The sequence below is a fragment of the Pezoporus flaviventris genome, unplaced genomic scaffold (assembly GCF_033815535.1).
Source record: "Pezoporus flaviventris isolate CSIRO_AGI_PZ_B2104156 unplaced genomic scaffold, CSIRO_AGI_Pfla_v1 ptg000001l, whole genome shotgun sequence".
Classification (NCBI taxonomy): Eukaryota; Metazoa; Chordata; class Aves; order Psittaciformes; family Psittacidae; genus Pezoporus; species Pezoporus flaviventris.
Genome location: NW_026892549.1, coordinates 9,398,904 through 9,423,584, shown reverse-complemented (window position 1 = coordinate 9,423,584; position 24,681 = coordinate 9,398,904). Strand labels below are relative to the sequence as shown.

The window sequence follows — 24,681 nt, the reverse complement described above, 5'->3', positions numbered from 1 at the left end:
AGTAACAAGTATAGAGAAAAGCAAGCGTTTTACTGTTGGCCTTATAAATAATACTTTTAATAGGATCACAGAAAAGCAAGAGAGAAGAGGTTAAAGATTACAAGTTAGCTGTATAGACTACATAAGCCCACTATAAATACTAAACTTGCAACCAAGGTAAAACATTGGATAGCTATTAGAGCACTTGTTGCAATTGCAGTAAAAGTGGTGCTTATTTAAGTGGGTGTAATTTATCTCAATGTTCAAATCAAGACTGATCACTGTCTTTCAAACAAATAAAAATAGATGCCTTGCAGAAGTTCTATTTTTTTATGATCAGTTCCACTAATTATTCATATAAAATAATTGTCTTCAACTGATTAAAGTTGATTGATAAGTCTTTTTTTGTGTAACTCTTTACCTTGTCAATAAGTAAGTCTCCTTCAATGAGTCATTTTAACTCTCATAGTACGTATTTTGTGCAGTATTTACTAAACTGACTTAAAATTAAGCTCAAGTTGATGTGCTGTGGTAGATGAGAAATATGATCTGGAATGATTTTGCCATGATACATTCATAACAACTATTAATTTTAAAGAATATGACCCTCAGTCTGTTCTCTTTAATTGGGGAAAACTATTAACATTCCCCGTCAGTACTGCACGAGTCAGGAGTGAAGTGTCAAGACTCAGATAGTGAAGTCATTACATAAAGGATTTGGAACTATCTGAATAGAAAATAATTTTGATACAAGCAAATCTCTGTATCTATGCTAAACTACCCAGATTTTAAAACTGCAGGCAAAATACGAAAAGATGCTTAACAAGTGACTTCATAAAGTCATGTGTATAAAAATAAATAAATTAACCAATGTTAAATGTAAAAATGCTAATAACATTCTGTAATTAATTAGGGATTGGGGTATTTTTGCACAGATGTATGCTTGTCATAATAGTAAGACTGCTAGAGCTATGAATTGATTTCTCAAATGAAAAAATAGAAGGCCTTGAGCAAAATATATTCTTCAGATATATTTGGTAGAATAGGGATCACAAATGTTCCCTACCAAGTTGAAAGGAAAAAAACCTCCAGCAGGGAAGTATGTGGAAGGTCTATTTGACATATGGATGTTTGTTAAAAGCAAAATGCAATAACAGCCCAGAGTAAATTAGACCCTCATTTGTATGCTGGGAAATGAAATGTGTAATGTTGGCATGCTTCTCCATTTGTTTTACATTTTTTATAAGAACAAATGCTTTTGTGTAGGCAGATGCACATATTACTGTAGTGGCTATTTAGGGTTGGGAAGAAAATATGCTTTCAGCTCATTTTATCTGTGGCTAAGTGAAAGCGTCAGGTTTTTTGTCTGTGTCTCCTGAAGAGTATGCTTTGGTTCAGGTAGCAGGCTTTGGGCACAGCACAGAGACACACTGCACAACTGCATGGGGCAGCACAGGCTGACCCGAAAGGATCAGCTGTGTGGAGAAACGTTAGACCACCCATTCATCTGAATTGGTACCCCAGTTTTCTGATATGAAACCAAATAACAGAACAACATAAGAATCTACAAGGAATGAATATGCACTCATCTGTTGTTGGTGCTCCCAGCTTATCTAGTCCTTTTTTAAAAAATCAAGCATTTCCGAGTGGGAAGCGTCTGTACTCTGTTTTTATTATTTGGTGTTGAATTTAGTCTTCCACTAATGCCTAGGCACAGCCATCCTTATTTATGTTGAATTATATTTCACTCCTCAGATAATTCCATTTATTTCACTGGAATTATTCACAGAGCAAAGAATAATTCCTATGAGTAATACTGACATTGCCCTGAAGTCTTCTCTAAGGCTGAACAGCCCTATCTTTACATGGAGCCTCTTTTTTCCTAGTTGGCAGAGGAAAATCCATGGATATACATCAAGTCAAGGAGAATTTTGGCTCATACAAAAAGAGGATGTCAATGTATCATAAAAATGATTAGGGTACAGGCACAGGCTGTCAGGCAGGGTTTTAGATGGGGTGTTGCGTTTTAAGGAAGGACAAATGGAGAATTTATGAGTTAATGAAGTAATTTTTAAAGGAATGGTATGTCACAGTTCTGTTTAACTAATGAAGTCCTCAAGCAGGGCAGTGCTGATGGCAGATGGAGAAGAGGCCAGTGGGAAACTGTGTGTGAAGCCACACACGTTGGGTTATCACTCTTCTCTGTAGATGAGCTTCACTCTTGAAAGATAAGTTAAATAATCAAGTTTAGCATTTCTATTTCATTCTGTAATGCTCAACCATTTTTATTTTTTCTAAATTACATTAACGTTAAGACTTTAAGACCCCAAGTGAGAAGGGCCTCATTGTTCCACATAAAGTGAGAAATGGTTTTCATCTAGTCAGCCCCAAGGATGAAACAAGAAATATCATAATTCCTTTTTTACAGAGAAAAACAAAGTTGTTAATTGGGGTTGGAAAGAGATGATCTTTAAGGTCCCTTTCAACCCAACCCTTTCTATAATTCTATGAATATACTGAATAATGGAGCTTATACAAGAGATCTGTGTCTAAGCCAGCATTTTTCTGTGTTCCAGTTCAGTGTATCAATAATAAGGTTGTATTTCTCATGTCACAGCATGGTGTATTGTCAGCCTGTTCACTCCAATCTGGGGGATGAAGTGCCCACATCACCACTTGAATCTTTAAAAGGTTTTGTGGCTTAAAGCAAGCATGTTGACAGTCTTATCCTGTGCTTCGGACAGCAGAGCATTTTCTTCTGTCTGCACTTCACAGCATGATGAGGTGTGGAAGACGAAACCATCTTTGGAAGTGTTCTCTCCAAATCATGTCCTTAGCCCTTGTCACTCCGCAGTAAAAAAGTTTGTGTAAATGATCTCATCTGTTAGGAGATGGGTAGTGGCAAGGGGAGAAAGAGAAAAGAGCTCTACCCTGTTCTCTCAAAGCAATTTTATTTTTTTTTTAAGTATATTGTTGTTGCTGTGCTGGTGCAAATGTTTTTTAATATAGAGAAAACCATGGATGCAGATACCTGTGTCATCTGGCTGAGTGCATCACAGACAAATACTGCTTGAGTTGAAAGCAGGACACCTGTGCATCCAAAATATTGCTGTGATGTCACCTCTTCCTGCTATTTAAAGCTAAGTGTGCACTGAGCCGTCACTGCCACCCTCCTCCTTTTTTACCACAACAGACAGCATCTCTCTCCAGTCTTTGTGTACACTTGGCAGCTAAAGATCCAGATGTGCTAGAGTGTATTTCTGCAGAAGCAGAGTTTAGCTCTGTTGCCAGCATTATCTAGGAGGATCACTGAAGCCTAGCTTCAGTGCTGACTGTAATCAGGCAGGAAGAGCTCAGGGAGGTACTTCACAGCTTTCTGAAAGTTTGCTTTAATTCTGTAGGATTTGGCTGGCTTCTTGTTTACACACATTGCAGGAGATCCAGGGTGCACTTCCAATATAATTATATTGGAAAATTATATTGCTTTATTTGCTAATAAAGGGGCATAACTATGTCTATAGAAATCCATATTCTGGGATATAGACCATTCACACTTTTTTTTTTTTTTAAATCAGGAGTAAATTCCAGCATAGTCTGCTGCAGAGAAAATATTGTGCATTTATAGCATAAACCTGTATAAACATTATTGTAATGGGTTCCACAAGGGACAAGGTTTCAAATATAAGGCAGTATTCATCAGATATGAAAGACCTGAGCATATTTTTTTCCCTATTTAAATCAGCATAGCTCAGAATTTGCAAACTCTTACGTAGATATTCCCCTGAGAACTTCAAAAATTAATAAACCCTGCAAAATACAGACCTCTTAGTTTTATTACCACCTGATTAGCTAAGCAGAGTCTAGAATGTGTAACTTAAATAAGCAGAAAATAGAAGACTAGATTAATCTTCAGCAAATGCCTAGAAGAAAGAAGATACCAGCTTTTGCAGGATATTTAATTTGCTGTAATTTATGCAGCACCTTTAAAGACAGCAGAGGAATAAGCCTATGTGCTTCCACATGCTGCCAGAATTGACACATACTTGTGCTGTTCAGCACCTGAGGTTTGATGATACCTCTCAATTCTTCCCCATTCAATTCCTGATAATGCTTAAACAAATCCAGTATTGTTTGTCATTCAGCAGATTCTTAGTCCTCTACCAGGCAAGTCAAGATCCTGTTAAGTCCTTCTGAGAGAAACAAGTACATACGACGTGGTTTCTGTAAGGCTTCCTGTATTTTTAGGATCTTCTACTCTTCCCAGCTGGGCAAGAAAGATCAAATGCAAAGGAAGTACTTGTCTTCCTGCAGAGCCCTGGGAGAGATCGGTCCAGAAACACAGATCAAAAGTTGTAAGCACTCTCAATCCCTCTTCTCCTTTTCTCTAATAACACCATTATAAATGCCTGTAAAAATGGCCAAATGCCGTTCTACACTAACAGTAATGGCAGAATTTCTTTTTTTCGCTGTTCAGCAATTTGGAAACGTGCAAATGGCAGCCCTTGACCCTTTCTTCAGCTAGCTCCAAAGACACTCAGAATTCCCATAAAGGGTCTAAATTCTGAATTTCCATTATCTTCCTGCAGTCCTGCTTACTGGTCTGTACTGGGAAATACCAACATGCCTATTTGGGTCCAGTTTGTTCTGGAACCTCTCCTTGAGTGACTGATCTGTGTTTTTTTCAGCCAGTGCAGGGCACTCCATGGGTGTGTCCATCAGCTATTATTGTGCAGCTTTTTGTGTAATAGCCTGCCCTGGCAGTTTTTCCAGATGTGCAGGCAATTGTCCTGATACTTGAACTGAAGTCCCCTAAAGGAAAGTACTGCCTCAGGTCTCACTGAACAGTATCCTCAGGCTGAAAGAGCAACTGTTCCTAAAATGATGTCAGTACATGCAATTTCTACCCTACTCATGTTTAACAGTTTTGGAACTCCACTAGGGTTATGTGCTTTAGCTACAGTACCTCAAAATCTAGTATTGCATCACCTTTATATAGCTACAGGCCTATGTAGGTAAATAAATCACTACTAAAATAAAGGACAAGAAGTGAAACTTAACTAAATTCTAAGGGTTTTTTTCCTCCCACATTTTTAAGTATGTAGCTTCTCTGTGAAGTACAGATCCTCTTCAGGATTACATGGTTATTTCAGCATTACTGATTATTGTGCAAACTGATCACTTCCAACATGTCAATGTTCTTGTTCTTTCCCAAGTATCTTCCCTTTGAAAGATCTTAAGAATGCAACAGCGAGCAGAGATAAATCACCTCCACAGGTACATTATGCCAGTGGAGAATCAGAAGTCAGTTTAAGAAGCATCTTGTCCCTTCAACAGTAGCTTGGTGTCTCTGAGAAAACGACAACATTCCTGTAACTGGACAATTACTGCATTTGTCAGTGCCAGCTGTTAGGTTTCTGTATTTAAAGCTATGGCTACATTCAACATATCAAGCTAATGCTATCATCTACTTCATTTTAGTATTTTGAGGTATGAGCATTGCATTTTTCTTATATTTCCAAAGCAATGGCCAGCAAAGCCACAAATTTTATTTGAAGACTAGTGTATCATCTTGTACATGTCTATGCTGGATAAAATTGCACAAGCCTAGGGACAACAAATAAAGGCTTGGAACATGTACTTATTGATGTGTATGAAACTGAGATAAAATTAAAGAGACACAGAAGAACAGTATCTCAGCTGTCAAGAACAGTACAGCTCAATATGCATAAAAAAGACTCAAGTTGTAATTACAGCTTTAAATTGTAGATAAATACTGGCTCTTTTTAATTTTAAATCACTTTTAGTTACAGAGTAGAAGACCACTTCCATTGCTCTTGATTTCAGAGGATGCAAGCTCAGGCCTGAAAATGGTTAAAGAACTGGCAATATTTTTTTTTCATTTCTCTAGTCCTGGTTAATCTAGCGTATCTAGCGAAATCAGTCAATGATTTCAGCAGGAATTTGGGAAAGGGGAATTGCAAAAAGATAGATGTGGTCTTTAAATAAAAGCCTTTTATACAGTAATTTACAGACTGATAGTCTGTACAAACTGGTTTATAGACTTACTGTTGAGTAGACTAGAACAGCATGTTACGATCCACACCTAGGAAAGGATCATCCATATGTCAGTGATTTTGCTGCAGCTTGGAAACCAGTTGCAGTTCTGGTCTCCCGTTTCAGAAAAGCTGTAACAGAGCTGGAAGAATTCAAAGGAGGGCAGGAAAGGGTAATCAGAAGCACGAGAAGGTTTTCAACTTTTGGAACAACTAAAACTCTTGAGTCTGAAAAAGCAGTAACTTACGCAGAGGAATGACAGAGCTAAAAACATGAGTAGCATGGAAAGGAGCAGACTGTCCACTGCTGCTTTTAATGCAAGAAATATAGGGTATCGGATGAAACTACCAGGTGGCACATCAAAAAAAAAAATGAAAGGAAGAGATTGTTCATGTAAGCAAGGTTCAGAGCATCTGCAACAGGGTATCACAGATTTCAGAAGTGCATGTGGGTTCAGCTGAAGACTGGACAAAGTCATGGAAGAAATCTAGTGAGATGGTGCAAGCTTGCCTCAGGATGTCTCTGAGCTCCCAGGGGGCTGGATAGTGGAAATGTGTTGTATCTTTCTCTGGATATTTGGGCTTTGCCACTGAAAAGAAACAACACTGAGCTCTCTTCTAGGGAGAGCCAGTGCAGCCACTCATATGTCACCCAAGTCTCAAAAAACGTTTAGCCTTTGCAGTTTCCATCACTACTTACAAAAGACTGTGTATAGGTGATTTAGGTTGACTGTGCTAGCAACAGGCATTATAATGTGCTTACATTTTATTGGGAAATTATTATTTCTATTTAAACAGAAAGTGAACATACTTTGAACTTGGTAAAATAGCTTTTAGGAAAGTTCAGAAGGTGTTTCCCTGCACAACAAAACAACTAAATATGTGAGTTGACATTACTTCAGTACTATGTGAGTTCTACAGGATCATGGTTTGAATGATGAGCCCTTGTTTGAACAGTATATAAGAATCCACCTGAGACCTCTGGATTTGGAGACTCTGTCCCTTTAGCTGCCATTATGCCTAGGTCCCGTCTCATGCTTCTTTGCAGCGTTCTTTCAGAGAGTTTTATAATATTTAAGAACACTGCTGTATCATCTACTCTGGAGAGAGTTCTCTGTACTGTTACAGGAAGAGGTTCCTTCTGCATAATGCACCGTCTCCAGGTACAGCCAATCTGTTAAGTAAAATCCAAGCATTATTTCTGGTGGTATATTTAATTCCAATGTATTTTTCCATTCTTGAGAGTGTATCATTCTCTGTTTAGAAACCTCTAAATTCAATATCCAGAAAAACCCCTGCCACTTGCATTTTTGAAGCGTTATTTCTCCAGTACTCCTTCTTGTCTCTGATTCTGAGATATGGCTCAACCCTTCACCTGAAATAATCATGGAATGGTTTGGGTACTAAGGGACCTTAAGGATCATCTAGTTCCAACCCCCTGCCATGGGCAGGAACACCTTCCCTTAGGCCAGGTTTCTCAAAGCCCTGTCCAACCTTGCCTTGAATGTTTCCAGGGATGGGGAAGTGTCTTGTCTCAGCATGAGGATTTACTTTGCACCCTGTGATTCCTGCAGTTTCCTGACTATAGCATATCCAGCTCAATCATTTGCATCATGACAGTTTTTCTTACTTTGTGTCCAAGACCTCCACCTCACACTTTCTCTAGTTAAACCCCAACATCTTGCCTGAGCTCTTTCTCACTCTACACGCAGGTTCTCTTTAAGTGTATTTTATCTACAAATAACCAGATCAGATACCAGTGTGATATACTGTAACAAGGCAATTTTTTTTCATTTGCCGTGTTTTTGACTACCAGATGAAAAGCTTTCAGCAATTCTTTATTCTTTTCATACAACAGAAGGTTTTCAAAGTGTGCCGTGCACACCTGCAGATGTCTGTTCAGCTGAAGCCTTGTACCTCCGTGCTGCGCACCCAGGCCCCGCACCCTTACCAGCAGGGACGCCCCTGGGCCATACCACAGACACTGCCTCTCCAAGGCCCTCCCGACCCCCCGAACTTCGAAGAGAGGCGTTGGGCCCAACCTCTCGTTCTGGGCCGTGCTCTCCTCTCCTGTGCGAACCACCGGGTAAGCCGCCCCGCACGTGGGGTCACAGCCGCCCAAAAGCGCGCAGACGGGCGCAGCCCCGCTGCCGCCGGGACGATAGGGAGCGGCGCCCGGGCACCAAATCCCCGGGCAGCTCCTGCCCGCCTCCCCCAGCCCGGGGCACTCCGGGCCTCACCAGCACAGACAATGGCTGCCCCCGCCCGCCCGGCCCGTTCACACACACACACACACACACACACACACACACATACACACACACACACACACACACACACCCTCCCGCCGCGGCGAGCCCCTGCTGCCGGAGCCATTCAGTTGCGACCGATTGCGATCGCGGCAGATGGGCTGGATCTGACAGCTCCGCTCCTCCGCGGGGCCGGGTGCGGAGGGGCCCGGCCATCGCGCTCCCCGCCCCGCCGAAAGTGCCACCCCGGGCGCCCGCCCGCCCTCCCCAGGCACATGTTACGCGTCCCGCGGCTGCGGCGGGAGCGGGAGACGCCGCTGCGGCGGAACAAAGCGGAAGAGCCGAGCGGCGGCGGGGCGGCCGGCCCGGGGGGTGGCAGCTGCTCTGCCCAGGCGGGGGGCGGCAGCGGGCTCAGCGGCCCGCCGGGACGCGCTGCCCCCGTCCGCCGCAGCATGCCCCACCGCCGAGCAGGTAAGAGTCGGCCTCGCAGCGCCTCCCCTCCCTCACCTGCCCGCCGCGCCGCCGCCTCCCACCAGCCCCGCCGTCTCCTCCCCTTCCCCGGCTCTCCCGCGCCGGCCCGGGGGGCGCGGGGCTGCGCGGAGACAGGCGCGGCGCCGGGCGGGGGGAGGCACCTGCCGCCGCTCCATGCCGCCGGCCCGGCCTTTTCCCCGCCCCGCCGGCCGCGCAGCCCGCGGCAGCCGCGCCGCTGCAGCATCGCGCGGGAGGGAGGGCTGGGTCCCGCGACCGCGGGCCGAAGAAGCCCCGAAACCCCGCTGCCGCGGAAACCGGGCTCCCCGCGCCGCCCCACGGCCTCTGCCCGGCTGGGCGCCCCGCACCGTGCCTGTGAGTGGCCGGCCCTGCCGCGGAGCTCTGCCCCTCCTTAGCCAGAGGGGAGCGTGCAGTACGCTTTTTTCCTTTTTACCTGCTGGAGTCGCATGGGGGAAGCCGGCGGTGTCTGCGTTTGAGTGAGCCCTGTTGCTTCAGCGGCAGAGGGTTTTCTTGTTCTGTGACTCTGGCAGGAGCATCCTGAGGAGCTTTATTTATTGTTTTTATTCATGTCTGTTTAAAGATTGAGTCCTTCACACTGCATAAATCATCACTGGAAGGAAATTTTACTGATGGAAGAAGTACATTAGGCAGAAAAGTGATGTTTCTGAAATACACAGAGCAATAGTGTGCAAAGCAGATGCAGAGTGCTAAATGACCCGCTGCTGTCCGATGAGGCTTTCAGTTGTTGATTCTGTTTGCTTTAGCAGGGTGTTAGATCCACTCTGCATCTTCTGAGGTGGGTTTACCTGGGAAGTGACTGAAATAAGGTAGAGTAAGTGTGAGTGGGCTTTTCGGTTTCCTGTAGGAAAAAAGCAGAGCCATGTTAGCACCATGTTGTTGCTAACTATTTTGTGGATATGCAGTTCTTTTTCTCCATGTAACAGCATCGAATCGACTCCCTAATAGAAATAGTTTATGAATGTCCACTGTACATTCCTTAAAACCTGTTATTCCAGCTAACCCCCTTGTTTATCATTAATAAGCTAACAAAGTTTTTAACAAGTGAAGTAACATCAAATAGACAAGTGATTTACATCTGAGGGATTGACTGTATACGTTATTGGATTGCAGATAAGCTATGTAAGTAAACAAAAGTGCAGTGCTCTGGTATTGTGCATGACTATGGAGATGCCATGGGACATTTTTGCTAGTTAATAGCATAAGGCTGCATGGGAACTGTTTGATCTGCAGGACTTTTGCTTGGAAGTAGTTTACTTAAGGTTATTACAGTCTGTTTGGAGACTTGTATTTGCTGGCCATTACTGCATTCTTAGCTTCAGTCTTCGCAGAGTTACAGGTTAGTAGGTCAATAAAAATTGCTCTGAAATGCTGGAATGGGCAGGCTGGATTTTCAAATGTGGTTGGGGAATAACTAGGCAATAATCCAGAATGCTGAAGAGATTTTTCAGGGAATTTTGATGCTGGTCTTTGGTGGTGGACCAGAAATAATTCAATTTTTCTTTCTTCTTTGAATACCACAAATATTTTTCCATTTCTTGTTAAAAGATGAAATAAATCATATAAATATTACCTTTGGGGAGAAAGTGATCGGTACCCTTAGTTGAGTTTCCCAAGACTTAGTTCCTTTGGCTGGTAAACACTGGGATTACTGCCACTGGCGTTAGATGAGGCTTGCTAGTAGTGAGAATAAAAACATCATCAGATCTCTTCTGTTGACAATTTATGTGCTTTAAAACCTGAAATTTGGTGTGTTGTGCAGGGAAACGGCGTGAAAAAGTACATTGTTTAATTGCTGTTGCACTAGAAAGACTGTAATAAAATCTTGAGTCAGTACAGGTTAAGAGTGCTCCCAGAACCTGTTGTGACCCAGAGGATTTCAGATGTGCAGAACAGAAGCCATCACCTGACTGTGCTGGCCCTGCCTGGAGCCCTGCTTGTTCTTGGGGTAGCTGCAGTGCACAGCGTAATCCCCATTCCGGCAAATCCTTGAAACTGGTGATTGACTGTGTACATGGAGCAGTTCCATTCATGTCACAGCGTACAATTTACGCAGTTAAAGTGAGCCATATGGTGCGTTCCCCACAGCGTGGTGGTGTACTGATCATTGAGGATGAATTGGAGGTTCAGTGCAGAGCTCTGAAAGAAAAATGAAAAAGATCAAAACTTCAGGATGGTCTCAGCATCTCTCGTGTACTTTGCTCTTTCAATGAACGTTGTGGGCAGGAGCATTATATCCTTTAGCTCAGAAATAGTATATGTGGTATGTTTTGGCTTTTCTAGTCTGGTCTGTCAGTACCTTGGTGGTTTGGAGTGTTTCCTAGGAAAGTTATCAGCACTTCAGCTTTTTCACATCTGCATTTTTGCTGTTACTTGTATGTAGCACACACAAGTTTTTCTTGCTGGTGTGAAGTATGAATGTATGGCTTCATAGGTATGTGGTGTTGCCTTCTTTCTTAAGCAAAGAATCCTGTAGTAATTATTACTGCTTAACATTCACACTTATATGCTATGTAGGGTTAATCACAACTGTTATAGAGTGTTACTGCTACACTACTGCTTGACTTTGCCAGATAAATCCCTACACAGATAAACTCAGCAGCAGCAGCAGCAGCCAGGTGTTGTGCATAAATCCACTTCTTACACTGATTAATTTTCCATATAAGATCCTGATTTTGCAACCAGTTAGACACCTGCTTAACCTTAGAGTTACAGCATTGAAATAGATATGCTACTCTGCATGAAAAGTTAGGCATGTGTGTAGTTTTTCACAGGATTAAAGCTTGCAAAGAGGTTCTGAACAAAAAAAGAAAAAGCCAAATCAAAACAACCTAAACTCCTTTTGCTTGTCTCCTATCCTCAAGAATTATGGTAGGTACCTGCTATTTGTTTGGTTGTTTAGTTAAAATGTAATTGCATAGTGTTATGGAGCTGGCTTGGGACTGGTGTTTAAAATGTGGGAATTGTGCTTCTGCTTTCGGCTTATGTTTCCATGGAGGTTTGAGGCTTCTTTTTCCACCTGAAACTGAACAGTGGTGAAGTTGAGATTGCCAGAGCACTAGCACAGAATTGCCACTGCTGAGAAATCAGATGATGAAAAGGCAATTATAATCGTATTTGTGAAAAACACCAACCAGAAACCTGGTAGTTTTGGATTTATACATTGCTTCCATACTGAAGGACTGGAGGGATTACTGTAGCAAAATTTATTGTTTTTAACTTTTCAACATTTCGATCTTATTTTCGTTGTGTAAAGGAAGTTCCTAAGGAGGAGGAAAGAATTCATACTGTTAAGATACTGGATGGTGGATACAGTTCCGAGCTGATGTGGCCGCCTTTTTTTTTTTTTTTTTAATATATTCAAATGATTTAAGCATTAAGAGAAAGACTTCTGGGTGTTCTGCCAGCAGGACTCATATATGCAGAATTCCTCTAAAAGTTAGAAACCCTGGAGTTCTCTAGTTCTTTGAGACTTTGTTTTTTTTCTATACTTTTCCCTTGAAAATGGGAAGTTTTCAGGAGAGAATCTTTAAAATACAGAAATTAATGGCTCATAAAGGAGAGTCAGGTACTTCTTACACTGTGGTGTGTGCACTGACAGTTCACATCTGAAACATAAATTATTCCTCAGAATAATCAGAATGCGAGTAAGATCAGGAAAAAAAAAAACCGAGACGTAGAAATAGTAGTTTGACATATCACAGAAACAAAGTTTTCAACACTGTTGTATGCTGTCAAAGAACAAAAAGAAACATTCTTCTTTTACCCAGCTTTCTTTCTTAGGATTTCTCTTAAATCTGTATGGTTCTGAGTATTTTAGAAACATTTACCAGTTGCTTTTCATGTACATCTTTGTTACATCTTCTAGTGACTTTCCTTGCATTGTGTATAAAGCCCTTTAAATAGACTCCTGGCTTCTGGTGGCCTGTGTTGTTCTAAGTAGACAATGCAGCTGCTCTCTCATTATGTTCGTTTGAATCCTTCGGACTTTTCAGTTCTTCTCTGTGCCAAGATTATGCCCATGTTGTTCGTCAAGCCAGCTACAGGAAGCTCAAATCCTTATCCCATTGTATATTTGATGGTAACAAAGTTACTTGTGACTGAGTATACTGCTTCGTTATTATGAATGGTTCTTTAGTTCTGAAGATGAACTATATGCTTTAAACCTTTAGAATTCTAATTATGGGTTTCGTTGCTGTAAGTACAGTCATTTCTGTGGCAGTTGATGTTGATCTTTACAGAACTTTTCCTCTATTTCTTTCTCTTTCTTTGAATTAATAGCATGTGTACCTCTTCTCCATGCCCACTATGTATATGTGTTCCAGTGTATATTCCTGGTCTCGGGTATAAAAGCCACCTTGCAACTTGTGATAACCCTGGTGACTTACTTCTGGGTCCTGAATAAGAACGTAGCTGCATGAAATATCGGAACAGGAGAATGTAGGCCAAACCCAGTGCAATAAACACGTCTTTCTGTTGAGTCCGAGAGAAGACCAAAGCTACTCAACATGTGGTACATCTTGGCCTTCTTGACATCTGCAGTGAAGTGATTCTGGGTGGCTACCAAAACCGAGATTGAGTGATAGTCATTCCTGTTGGTGTTAATGGGAATCTGACGTGTCAACTTTCAAGTATATAAGACCATTTTTTCATGCAAATAGCACATATGGTAATGCAGCACTGCTGGGAGTGCTGCTGGTATCTGAGTTCTAGATGGGTGTTGTCCATGAAGAAGGAATAATTTGCTGTATGTTTTACTGCAGGGTTCTCTCCCATGTAACATTTTCACTACTGCTTTTAGAACTTGTATCTTGTAGATGAATAAGCTAGTATACGGTCATCATTTTCAGAGTTACTTAATGTAAATGAATAATTACAGTATTGTAGTATGTTTCTATGGTTTGATTTTTATTTTTTTAAATTTTCACTCTTGTTAGAACAAGTGTATTTACATTTGCATTGTCACTGTAGTAGCAGCCTGAGGACTCAGTAGGTGCATTAGTATTGTCAATTGACATGGCACAAATAAGAAAAGAATCACTGGGATCCTTTGTGGGTCCAGGGCCACACCTTCACTTTGTCTCCCAGTTGGCCCAAGAGGTTGCTCCAGCTGCTGGTCCTGGGCACACACCAAGGAGTCAGCTGCTGGGGACCTTGGGTGTACATTGTATCTGGGGTACTCTGGTTGTTGTCATGGTGCACAACTGCAGGAGAGAATCTACAAGATCATGAATTGTGTGCTCAAGGCCTTAAGTGTTGATGCCAGACAAGTTTTCACCTTAAAATGCCATCAGCACATTAAATTACTAGTGCAAATGCACTTAGTGAATTAAAATATGATCAGAAAGAATGTCTGGCCCAAAACACTCACGATGTATGTGTGAAACAAAGGACAGCAAATAAGCAGAGAGGTAGGCTACAGAGTACAAGGAAAAATGAGGAAACATTGGTCAGACAGCAGGAGTAATCAAGACTCAAGACTTCTATTTTTCTCGAAGTCTGACACTCTCAAAGTATTAGATATCTGAGGAGCTCCTTCAGAACTGCTAAGACTATCCATGGCTGGCATTCTGTCTTACAGGTCTGTATCTGACTACTTGGTAACAGGAGCCTACAAAGACCAATGTCTTGTAACTTGTGAACCTGGACTGCTTCAGACCAGACTCCATATCTGAAAATGAGAAAGTCCCAGAACATCCCAGGGTTTCCAGCTCTGGACTCCCTGTAAAGGGGCTCCTGGTTTGAGCTAGGATATCTGGGGCTTCATGGTTCCTTGATGAGGAGCTAGAAGTTGGGTCCTGAAGAGTCCAGCCTCATAACGGGTTGAACACTGGTTCTGGTATTTTATTAGGAAAGGTGGGCAACAAAGGGTGAGGATGAGTGACAGTCTATATCGTGTTCAGTGATCCCAGAGAACAAAGTAGGACCAAGGGTAACTGTTGTCATTTTAAGTCAGGAAAGACTGTAATAGACATGGATGGCAAGGAACAGGAACCAGGGGCAGCAGACGTGTATAGGTGAGAGGAGGGACTGGGGGATCTACTCCGTCTTGGCAGGTGAGAAGGAAGAAACTGGCCTCGTTGGATTTTGACTTACTTCCTTTTGGAAGAAGACAGTGCAGTTGTGTTTGGGGAGAGAACTGCAGGTGTGCAGGAATTAACCAAAGGTAGAAAATACTTAACTGCAAAGGGATATGCTGTTCTGTTTGAAAAGATGTGTTAGGAAAGTGTCAGAACTAAAGAAATAAAAAAAAAAATCCGCAGTGGAACAGGCTGTCAGCTCTTGGGATTTGTGATACAGGTGTTATGAAGTGTGAAAGCAGGAGTGGAGAAAGGTGCTGGAATCTGCAACAGCATTTATCTCAGTGAGGGAGGAAACCAAAGTTATAAAACTGGAGGAGAGCAAGTGTGATATTAACAGATGTTAGAAATCTTTTGCTTTACTGGGACTTGTTTTCTGGGGTGGAGATACATTCATCAAAGAAGGATCCAATTTTTCATAGCTAGTTAAAAATATTTTTCATAAAAGCTAATGCTGTAACTCATTGGTGTAGCATGCACTTAACATGAAGCAAATGATGACAGTGGTCCCTGATGGATTTACTTCATAGAGGAATGAAAACATGCTTGGGTATTTATTATTCATTTTATTGGCTGATTTGGGGTTTTGTGCTAGGGTGAAGGTTGGAAATGTTGGGATGTATCAGTATCTGAGTTTCTCTCTCCCTTGTCATTTAAAGGCTTTTGTAAGAAAGAGATTTATAGCAATACTTAAATATTATTAAAGTCTGGATTGATCTCCTTAACATCTTCACTCAGCAGTGGTGTAGCTGTGATAGTCTTAAGGACGGTAAGCAAGAGAAAGTTTTCAGTCATGGGTGACTCTTTTGAGATTAACATGGGAAAAGAAGTCAGGCTTTTGGCACATGAACCCTATTGTCAGTTCTGCTAATCTCCTCTTTTTCATGATGGCAGCATGTTTTTGATTCAGATCCAAGTAGTTGAAACATAACCTGGTTTATTTCATAGTAGCTGGCATGTAATAAATAGTTCTGGTGTGTTTTGCCGCAATCTTACACTGATAAATCTAGGAAAAGGCAGCAGGTAAATTAACAGGAACTATTGTTAGAGCTAAAATATAACCTTTAGTTCCAGTCAGGCATGGTTTTATCGATGCAGAAGGGGATTTAAGCATGTCATGGCCCTCTTTCCTCCAGTCCCCCCAATCAATATTTCAGATGCAGAGTTCCTACATGACAGAATGAAATCACAGCTCTACAGCTGGCTGGCTGTGCCCTCTTCCCATTTGGATCAGTAGTGAATTTCTGTCAGCCTTCAGAAAAGTTGCCTCCTTTTATTCTTTTTTTTTATTTTCTTTTCACAGTGATACTGCAAAATATCCCATCAGTGAGGTCTGGGTAGGGAATGTGAAAGCTCCTTTCCCATATGGTGCATTCAACCAGTAAAACAATTTGGATTAAGACTGCATTAAAGGTCTTAATTTACTTTTACTAATATGCAGTGCAACGAAATACGTATTTTTGAGAGACTGCATCTGCTGCTTTATAGAGAAAGCTGCTTGACACAGTGCTAATTTATTAAAAAGAAGGAACAGACATTAATTGCTAGATCTTTAATAAATGCAGATCAAAGATCTTCCTTCCTCTAGTAAGAGAAAGAAGATTCAATCTGTGGAAGTTCATATAGTGCCTGAAAGATTGGTGAACATCCTGGCTAAGGTTACAGGGAGGCAGACTGGGGATGGCCGGAAAACTCCGTGTGGACTTCCCCTGGGGCTGGCCCTGGGAAGCAGTGGCACCTCTCCCTGTCCGCCCCAAAGGGATGACTGTACTGCCCTGCAAAGGTCATCATTTTATCCTTAGTTGTGAGTGAGAAAAAATGCAGCAGAGAACGTGGTCTTGGGCTGCTTGATATTTATAATAATCCATATTGGTTTAATGGCCTGAAAATAGCATGCTTGCCTTCAATTGAAGATGAGTTGGCCAGTGTAGAAGTTGGTTTAGAGAAGCGTTATCTCCAGCAGGCAAAATGGAGCTACACCAACACTGCAAATCCAGCCTACCTGCTTGTGCCTAAGCTTTTACGAGCAGAGCATCTTGAGGTAAGGAGGAGATAAAACATAACTTCTCAGTGGAAGTAGCAGGATGGAGATCTAGACTTCGTGAGGAAAGGTGATTGTAATCAGCGAGCTAAATTAAAACTTACAGTTTTGTATGTATCCTGTATTTTGGGTACATGCCCTGTTTTCTAGCTATGTTCTGCCAATAGGCATACACTTTTTTGAATGCAACAGTAACTGATTTGTTGATGCTCAGTAGTTGCCTGGATGATTGCCAGCCCAGTGCTTCTTTTGGTACATTAACCTGGGAATCATATACTGATGTTTGGTTTCTGCAGTGTGCTTTGAAATACCAATGTGTAAAGCCAAATCCTTTCAGATGTTGCATTTCCATAGCCCCAGTAGACCCACACCCAGCTATTGTCACGTGGCATTGGGGAAAATTTGATTCTTGACTGAACATTAACCTGGTCAGTGTAATTCTGTCCTGCCTGGGTAGTCCCCATAAGCCATTTACGTAAGAATTTCTGGTGTGGACAGTACAAGTTTTCCAGAAAAAAAGGAGAAAGGTATCAGAGTACCACAGTGTTGCAGTAATTGTATACTTGGGTGAAATGCCAGCCTCTGCAATGATGGAAATGTACATATAGGTGAGGTATATGTATGCACCAGCTTCCTTGCTTATAGGTGGGATTCTTAACAACTGAAATCCTTCACTTTGGAAAGATCTGAAATCTTTCTGAATACCATTCTGGATGAAATGCATATTTCTTCAGAAGTTTGAGAGCCTCGTTAGTGACCTGTGATTGCTGTTCTTCAGGAACTTTTGTGTGCTTGGCAAAGGAAGTTGTCACATTTGCAATAGTCAACCTCTGGCTCATTTGTATCTTACTTTTTGAGAGAAACCCCCTTCCTAATCTCTCAGCATTCATAAAAAATTATGACTTTTTCAGACTGTATTAGAAATCACAGCTTTTATTCAGACTAACTATATGGGATAAAACCATTCCAAAAGCATACAATTTTCAGTTAGTGAAATGTGACATGTGAAAAGTTAAATAAGATCAGGGATTTCTTTGTTGGCTGCAAGTATGACTAAACTATTTCTATCAATGATTATTAGAGTATTTTCTATAAGGAAAATGGGTTGCACATTGGTATTTGAGATATCTGTCTAGTTTGACATTTTATATTTTCTTTGTTACAGATACCATGATAATTAATATGAGTACAGTTCATAAGACTCTGTATTACCTAAGTCTGTGATAGTACTGTGATGTCGCAGCTTTGCTTACAACAAAATCAATGAATATTTTGCTCTAGCTAACATGAGCCAATGTTGTAGAGGCTAAGACTGCTGCCACTGGCTAACCCAGTGAAAGTAGCATTTTGATTTTTTTTTGGTGTTGTACTGGGATGAAGGCCAGTTGGCCTCTGAAGATAGTTTCCATAGCTACTGTCCCACAGAGAAAGAAAATGCTGCCACAGCATTTTTCCTTTGGACGTTTATGGTTTTTATGCAAGCTGTCGAGACAATTAATTTTCATCAGATGTATTGGTTATTAGCTGGTGAAATCAGGGGTGGGTCTGTATGATGAAAAAGAGCATTAAACTAAGTAAAACATCAAGAGATTTCTTTATGTATACAATATGAATGCATTTGAGATTTATAAAATCCCATTACTGCAGCATCTGATATGCTAGAATGCAATCTATGCCTGTAAGAGAGGGTCCTGAAACCACATGACTGTATTTCTGAGAATAAGGAAGCCTGGCACTGCCTTTCAGTGTTGCTGCACACAGGATGTTGTGATCTAGCTTTCTAATTCCTTTAAAAAATAAAAAAAAATAAAATCCCTACCTGTAAAAAAAGCTCTCAAACTTTTACTGGTTTACAATAAAAATGATTTTTTTGTGCCTCTTTTGCATAGAAGAGCATAAAAGGGCAGTAAATGCCACAGTATGTTGTGTAGAAGCAAGCATTGAGTATGAGATGATTTCTGGAGGTTGGCATGGGTGGTGTCTTCATTTCACTCTGCAGCAGGGTTTCGCATCATGCCGTTTTGAAGGTGGGTCTGGTTCTGAGTGTCATTAACATGTGATTGTATTACCAGCCCAAACTGCACATTTCCTCTAGATCGCTGAGGCAGAAATAAGTATTTGAGTACTCAGATCGTAATATTTGAGCAATTTGTGTGAATTTATGACACCTTTTCTCATTCTCTCTATGTAAAATAATGGAAGGGGCTCTGTCTGCTCCGTGTAGTTACGGATCCAGCTGCTGTTACTGCAGTCCCAGCCAGCTGCCATTCTCTAACCTTTTCATAGATTTTGATGTCAGCTCTCACTCCCCAGTTTTGTCCTCTTCTGCGGTGTCAAGGGACACTATGCAGGCATTACCAAGTGGCTTTGATCGTAGTCATTGACTTGGAGGTCAAACCAAGTTTGCTTAGGAGAGCCATCACCAGAACACGTGTATTAGAATTGATGAAAACTTTTTGGCTTCAGCAGTGTAAAAATACCAGTGAAAAAGCAGTGTGAGGAAATAAAATAGAGGTGTAGAGAGGATGGGCATTGGGGGCTACAGTTAAATAGGTGAAAACATGGCGCTGCCGTTTAGTGTAGCCATTTGATGGCTAACCAGTGAACTCCTGGGAAATCCTCTGACCATCGAGGAAGGAGCAGACTTGCATCCTCAAATTGAAAAACTCCAGCTTGAGCGTGGTCGTGGCTGGAGGCCTCTACCTAAGATGAGGTAAAACTCCGAAGGGTCAGAGGGGTATTTTGCTTTGTGGTGCTTGAGAGCAATTTCTTCCTCTGTCGTAAAACTCTACCTGTCTGATTTTCTGGCTGGCCAGCTAGGCATTCGCAAGTCATTGTGTGTGTCCGAGGCTACCTGCACTATAGCTGCAAGGGTCGCAGGCTTTCAGGAGGCATCAGAGTGTTGGGACAGGCATTAAGAGCCCAGCTGGAGGATTGTGGCTAAGGCTGTAGGAATGTGCTGCAGATCCCCTTCAGCTTCCAGTAGATGCCCAAAGGGTCCTGGGGCATAGGAAGTGGGGCTGAGCCCTGCCACTGCCGATCTGCCAAGGGCTGGCTAACCCCAGCCTGAAGTAGCTTCTAAACCCTGCTATCTCTAGCTGTAGCTATCCCACTCCATCGCTTTCTCTTAAAAATCTGGGTGAGTTATTTGTCTGGGGTAAATCAGCTGATTAAATACACGTCAGTGGATATAGGCTGACTGAAACCAGCCATCTGTCTGCCTGTTTGAAGCATTAAAATACTGCCTGGTATGATGGGCATAATTTTCTAGTATTTTTTAAGTACTTTTCTTCATTCATATGTTTGACGGTCTGAGGTACTTGTTTACTTACATTTTCCTCATAAAATGAAAGTTGACTGATGTTACTGCGGGGAACGCTTTAAAAGATACCACTGTTTCTTAAGAGAATACTTCTTTGGGAAACCTTGTAGACCATGATCTTTATGTTATGGGGGAAAATGGAAATTACTCAGTATCTATCTAGAAAATAGTTTTCTCTGTCACTTGCAGTTCTGAGAGATTGGAAGCTTTCTATTTTTCAAGGAAAGGTTTAGTTTTTATAGGTGCATACAGAAGTACTGTCTGTCAGTAGGTAAAGTCTTTCATAATGTTTTCACAAGGCAGTACTGGGGGAAGTACCTGTTGCTAGACCCTATGTACCTTGCGAGTTCGTCTTTTCCTACATCTGAGATTGTGACAAAAGCATGAGCATGATAACTAAAATAATGCTAAATTTAGTAAGTAGCTGTGTAATCATCTAATGCACTAGGGCATTGTATTGATGCCGAGTTGAGAACTAGCCAGCAAGGAACTGCTAGCGCGAAGCCTTATCTTCATGGCCAGAGCCATCAGCAGGACAAAACCAGACCTTTGTGTTTTGGTCATGCATTCTCACTGACAGAGTGAGATGAAGGGATGAATATGTGGGTATTTTGTGCAGACTAAAATCCTAGCATTTCATTTCCATGTAAAATTAGATAACAGCTTTCAGTGTCAACTGTGAAAACTGTTTACACATGATGTGCAGTAATGAGCAGGTACTGGTTTTATAGTAAAGAATAGTACACAATCCAGAAACATATGTTTTTTTCTGCTTCGCTGGAAAAAATCCTTAACATGTCTTCTAGGAAACCTCCAAATGACAGACAAAACTAATTAAGACAATATCTTTTTAAGAAAAATATGTCAACACGGAAGTATCTTAGCGTATCGAAATACACTTGTTCTTGCAGCATGATGGAAAGGGAGAAGCTATGCGGTTCTGCTTTGGGGACTTTTCAGAATGGAAAGTGAACAGCGCAAACATCTCTTAGATGTTGATCCTCTGGGTTTAGAAAAGCTCTGAACACCTCTATAGCAATTTAGGCAATTAATAGCATATATTCTGTGTATAAAAGTGCTCTCAGTTCTTTTTGCAGTCTTGTAAAATGCTGTTAAGAGCCACTGTTACAGTTTTGCTAATGAGCCCTGGGTGTGGAGGAGATTGCTTCTGTTGGTTTTGTCTAAAAAAGCTGCGAGTTACTGGTGGATGCTTAAGTTGGTGCTTATTGCAGATCCATTCTGATCCTTTGAATTTAAGGTAAATACGTATCTCAGATTTAAGCAAAAATTCAAAATTCCCATGTGTGTATTTTCTATCAGCTGTTTTCATCTCATAGGAGCTAAATTATGGCCATATAATGACATAGGTGATTTACCTACAAAGTTTATCACTAGTTTTGGGTATGGTCATTTTTCTTACTCTATTAACATGGGCACTCAAAGTGTGGTTCTAGCTTTATGATCTCTAATATCAAAGTAGCTTAAAATCAAAATTTGGATCACTTAATTGGCAAATGTGCTTTACTGGATTTCTTGTTGCAGCTTTTGACTTGAATTAAATTTTGAAATAATGAATACTTTGATTTGAAAGGGACTTTTTCCCGATTCTGTAAATGAGCTAGTAGTTGTGGTGATGCTGCATGAGCGTCGTATGTGAGTTATATTTTGCTTCTTACCAAAGGTGATGTAGCTAACTCAGGTGATGACTATCATAAGTCATTTTAGAGCACAGTTCATTACCCAGATACTCTGTGCTGTGAAAAATGGCAAGCGGCTTTATTCAAACATCAAATTGGGCTCAAAACATGCTATTTCTTGTGGAAGCTGGAAAAATGCATGTTTGCCTAAGCATCTTGTTGAAATTCAAAATGCTGAAAATCTTTCTATTTTAATACTTCAGATAGTTAATATTTTAATTATTTATTATCATACATTTAATATGTTTGAAATGCCTGAATGCCAACACATCATAATCCTTACTCAGCTGTATCTTTTAAATTACTTGGTTTGTTTGTTAAAGTCGAACTTTCATTGAAGCTGATGTTATTTTGAGCTTTGAAAAGCAGATCTGGCTGATGTCTTTCGGGAAAATAATTTAAAATGCGCCAAGAGAGTTTAGTTTGGCTGGGGTTTCTTGAAGGTGTTTGTTTCCTTGATACAGGTTTTAAACAAAAACCAGCTGTTTTTTAAGATTGTGTTTACTTGTCAAAAGATGGAAGCACACTAATTTGTATGGTCCTATGATAAGATTCTCAGTCACAGCACTGATAGTTGGAAAACTATTAAGTAACATTGCTGGCCCAACTTTTTTGAGCTGTACTAGCTGTACCTAAGTTTCATCTGATAAAATTTTTCCAGTTAATAGTCAGAGAGTGGGTTTTAAAGGTGTTGTACTGAAGCAAGTTTAAGTCGCCACATATGAGGGTTTTTTAACCGACATCAGTAAAGCAACTTCAACAGCACAGATGAATCTTGTGCCTATTGTTATTCAGTCTTCTGTGTTTCATTCCTAGGCAACCATGGCTTCATAAATACACATGAAAAGTGTCATTCCTCCACTAATGCGTCTGATGTGCTCTGGATTACATTGTCAGTGGTGTTAAGTGTTAGACTGGTATAATACATGGTAAAACTGTCATTGATAGCGTAGTTTCTCCATCTCTGCTTGAACATGTTGGAAAACATTTTGCATGTATTACCATATGCACCGTCCCTTTTTTAAAGTGACAGCTATAACTTCTGTATCAAAATTAATCTATGCATGCCAGCCATTGTTTGGTTCAGTACAAATAACGCTCTGAGGAGCTCTCTCAGCCTGGGCTGGGGTCCCTGTAGATCTGCCTCCTTTCAAAAGCAAGTCTTTTCTTCTCTTTTAGGTCTGCTAACACAAGGAAGCTTGAGTTTGAGGTTCCAGTTAGTCATCTAACTTGTCAAAACTTGTCATCAGCCAGAGGACACTGCCTTTGACTTTTTCTAGTCTTTTTTTGTAGATGGAGTGATAGAAGAAATGGTTCCATGTTAATGATAGAATTAATTTTGTTGTTCCAGAGCTTCATGAGTAGGAATTTGTGTGTTGAGTTACTGAAGGATACTTTAAAGTGACTTTCAACAAACAGGTTTTGTTTGGTTTGTTTTTATTGTTTCTTTCTGGCATAGTGAGATGTGCATAGAGAACGTTGTTTTGTTTAAGGCATACTGAAGCATGTTCCCTAGCATGGGGGAGGACTGAGGAAACATTTCCAAGGAAATTTAGATACCACTTTAAATAAAATAAATAAATAATGAAAAAATCCTTGTTACTAGCCTTCCTCTTTTTTTTTCGCTTCACAAATCTAGTAGGTTACTGAAGCTCACAATGAGCTTTATAGAAAAGTCTGAGTTACCTTCTCTCTCCAAATCTTTGCAGTCAATGATCAGGATCACCTTCCTGAATCTGAAAACCAAGTGGCAATTCTTGCCAATTGGTACATCCAAAATACATTTTATGTAGACATTTGAGAAATGCTCTTGGGAAAGAATTATTTCATTTTATCTGTCACTTGCTGGGAGTCCAATTGGAAGGCGCCTCCAGGGTCTGTATTGGCATGCTGTGCGGCATGCTGTGCCAGTGGCTGTTTGCAGGTGGCCCAAGAACCAACTGTTGCACATCATTAAATGACCTGTGGCTCATTAAAGTACAAATCATCCATTTTTCATTTATACTGAAAGCAGATAATTTTACAAAAGGTGATCTTGGCAGTTTATCTCAAATGTCCTGTACTTTCAGAATTATGAAAATGGATGAATATCTGAAATTATTTTCGTAATTGGTTTAATATTTTTCAGCACAACTATAAATTAAAATGAATTGATGCACTAGTGTTTTTAATAATAGAGATTATGGATACACACATGTAAAATAGCTGTGTTATAAATTTGGCAAATATTTAATGTCTTTCAGCATATATGCTCAGTATTAATGATTCAATTTTATGCTGCAAACCATATTTCTGACATTTTAGTAAAATTTATTCCCCCCTCATATTGGTTGTTTCAAAGTGTATTAAAAAAAATCTTATTTATCTTATGTGCATTAATTTAGTTTTTAACTCCACTCCCTTTGCTATTTTCTTGTTGGGCACCCGTAGCCTCCTGTGTGTGGCTTCTAAACCCTGTATCGCAGATTGGAAATTTAGAAGTACAAATGCAGAAGCTATATGGTTTATATGTGGGTGTTTTCCCTTTTACAGGAAACACATGTATATATACATATATATATAATCATAGAATCATAGAATAGTTAGGGTTGGAAAGGATGATAGTTTCACCTGTACTTTGGCCCATTCTGATGATTTCTTGAGTATGAAGTACTCTGTGTTACTGATCTATAATCCTAGTACCCAATGAATGCTCAGTCTGGAGGTGCACAGGTAATGCCCATGAAAATCAGTGCTGCTGTTCTGCTGTAACC

The 24,681-nt window shown here is 40.8% G+C and overlaps 1 protein-coding gene across 12 annotated transcripts in view; it reads left to right on the top strand.

Annotated features, from left to right (window-relative positions):
- NCKAP5 (NCK associated protein 5) overlaps positions 1–24,681 on the top strand; it is a 507,525-nt gene that overhangs the window by 229,939 nt on the left and 252,905 nt on the right. Inside the window, exon 1 of one of the 12 annotated variants that reach the window (XM_061442804.1) lies at positions 8,449–8,752. The exons of the other annotated variants lie outside the window; for them this stretch is intronic. The gene's annotated coding sequence lies outside the window, so the exon portion shown is untranslated. Of the gene's footprint in view, positions 1–8,448; positions 8,753–24,681 lie in introns of those variants that run through there. 12 annotated transcript variants of the gene reach the window in all.